This window comes from Schistosoma mansoni, chromosome 4 (assembly GCF_000237925.1).
Source record: "Schistosoma mansoni strain Puerto Rico chromosome 4, complete genome".
Lineage (NCBI taxonomy): Eukaryota > Metazoa > Platyhelminthes > Trematoda > Strigeidida > Schistosomatidae > Schistosoma > Schistosoma mansoni.
Genome location: NC_031498.1, coordinates 21,572,953 through 21,576,264, shown reverse-complemented (window position 1 = coordinate 21,576,264; position 3,312 = coordinate 21,572,953).

Below are 3,312 nucleotides of genomic sequence, written 5' to 3'. Positions count from 1 at the left end.
AACTGCGGCCAAAATTACCCTGAGCAACCAGCAATGTCACATGCTACAACACGACTACAGGGCCATATGTAGAAACGACAGCGCGCATACTAACTCCCGGAAAACTACAGTTGGCCAAAAACGAATTCGAGCACATAAAAGGCCTAGAAATTGTCCGGCCATCGAGCAAACCATGAGCATCTTTTTTGCTCATGGTCTCTTAAAATGACAGAAGGGATTGGCGTCCAACTGGTGATTATTGGAGGCTGAATATAAAAAATCACTCACGATCGCTACGTCTTGCCACACACCCACGATTTGACAGCCACAGATCGATCTGCTTAAAGCATACAAACAAGCTCCTATGGCTGTAGACGACATTACTAAAACAGCTGCTATCATTTTCTTTGGACTCTACAAATATCTGCTCATGCCTTTCAGTTTAAGAAATCCTACACAAACTTTTCTGGGATACATCGGTGATATATTCGTAGGTCACAACTTCATACACGCGCACGTTGATGACCGCTTGATCGCAAGTCCGGACAAAGAATCTCATCTCCAGCATGGCATCACTTTAAACATTCAGAAATGCCAGACCGAAACTGACTCCCAGGACTTCGTCTTGCACACCATTACTTTGCATGGTATTCGGCCTCTGAAAAATAAAGTGGCGACCAATCTTTATTATTGGTAACCGACCACAGTCAAGCAGTAACGCACGCTCAACGGTCCGGTAAGTTTCCGTAGACGGTTCATACCGAATTGCGCGTCCTATGAGACTATCATCAGATCAACTTCGTGGAAATGCGGAAATCATCAATTTGGACGAAAACTCAAAGAAACACTCTCCAAAGTCAAGGACATCATCGCCAGAGTAACGTTGCTCGCGCATCAGGACACCCAAGCACCCATTAGTATCGCTGTAGAAACATCCGACTGGGCAGTCGTAAGAGTTTTACAGCATTGGGTTAAACAAACCTGACAACTTTTATCGCTCTTCTCGACACGATTGTAAAACACTGAATGTAGGGCATAGCACTTTCGGTAGGGAACTCCTAGCCATGACTGTGCTGTACGGCACTTTCAACATTATGAATGGACCGGAACTCACTCTTTTCATCGATCACGAACCTATTACTTTCTCTTTAGGCTCATCTTCTGATGAGTACTCTCCTCGAGAGTCTCAAAGATTGGTCTACATTTCTCTGTTAACATCAGATTTATAACGCACTTCTGGGGCAAAAAACGTAGTTGCAGATGTTTCGTCCCATATAACTTCCTTGTCAGTTCCCAAGGAATTGACCTTCTTAAACTCACACAACTTAAAAAAGACGCTGTTTTTCAACACGAGTTATCTCCAACAACTTCAAGACGGAGTATTTAACAGATGGGAACATGTAAGGTAACCTTACTGTGTGACACATTATCGGTGCAACATCTTCAATAAGTTGCACTAGCTTTCTCACTCAGGTAATCATACAACCAACAAGCCCATCACCTGTTGTCAATAAAAACGTGAGGTATTGGTCACGCTCCTGTATAGGCTGTTAGAAGTCTAGGGTGATTAGACACCAAAGATTTTCTTTTAGGCTCGTCTGCAACTCCAGACTATATTTTCAACCATGTTCACCTGGATTTGATAGGAACCTCACCTCCTCTAACAATCAGAGAAATAATTAGTATAGGTACATGAAATGTCCGGACAATGTAAGAGACAAGGAGGAACCAGTCAAATAACTACGGAAATGAGGAGATACTGTTATATCCATTTCGAAAGTGAAAATCCCTCCATGCATACATTTGTGATTTCTTCCTTATGGTTTCTTTATTTGTATATATTGTTAACTTTTTTAATGCTAATTAAGTCTGTAACGTTTAATTTTCTTGGTTTTCTTATCGTTTATATTGAGTCTCTATGTTCCTTACTGAACTGTATTTAGTTTGTTTCAATTGCTACTATTCTGGCGGCTGCCATATTGACTGCTCGCTCTTTGATTGTGCGGTTGGATTTTGACTGGGATCGTGCATTTTTGGTTGTAATTTGGAGCACTTTCCCAGATATTGAAACACTTTGTGTTATAAAACAGCCGCTCAAACGGAATCTAACTTGATCTATCCAGAAAGGATAGAATAACACTCACCTTTTGGTGTTTTCGGTAATTTTCATATATTTCTTACCACTTTGCTACTCATTGTAATTTAGATTGAATATTTGGATGTCAATTGTCGGTTGAATAACTGGGTGGTAATATTTGTTTAGGTAAATTTGTACATTTGTATATATGATGAAATTTAGAACCGTTATTACCCCGATCGCTTTGTTCTGATTTCGACTGGGGTTTACGAGTTTCTTCACTTTTACTAACCAGTTATTCCTCACTCCTAACCTAGTTGGAACTAGGTTTGGATTTTACGATACAACTTGGCGGTTCTCGGAATCAGCGAAACACATAAGACCTAAACTGTACAGAATAGGTTCGATCAAGGAGAGGTTCTGTTGTACTCCAGTCAAGAAGAGAATGCTCAGCGCACTCAGGGAGTTACGCTGATACTGTCCAAAGAAGCACCTAAAGCACTTATACGATAGGAATCTCATCGACCCAGGCTCATTAAAGCATCTTTCAAAACAAAGAAGGGAATCACAATGAATGTTATCCAATGTTATGCACCCATTAATGATAGCAATGACGACGATAAAGATCAATCTTAAAAGAGGCTTAAATCAATCATAGTGAAGTGCTAAGGAAAGAAGCACAGACTTATGGGGGACCTAAACGACAAATTCGGAATTCACACGACCGGATATGAAGATATCACGGAATGACATGAATTGGGAGAACGGAAAGAGAGTAACGAGAGATTTGAAAATGTTTTTTCAACAAAACGGTTAAGGATGGCACAATATTCCCCCACAAACCCATTCACAAAGTTAAGTGGGTATCGCTGAATCATACCACGTAGAACCAAATCTATAACATTTTCATCACTACAATCTTCAAAGGGTCAATGGAAGAGGGGAGATCCGGAAGAAGAGATGACATAGATTCAGATCACCACCAACTGTTGGTTATTAAAGCCTCAGATATTCCAGAGGATATAAGCTTGAAGCTCCTGAAAGCCCCCAACTTCGCATGTATTTATTCTCGACCATCAGCTGTATGTTGCAACGCTACCTTCATAAAGTGCGCCAATTGTGATATTGACAATATGTTTCTTACGAAATCCATTTACATTCATATCTTATAAAATATCAACCCAGCCGAGTATTTTTCTACAGTGAAAATTTTAACTTCTGTAACAATTTGGTCTTGCCTGTAAACCGGCATGCCT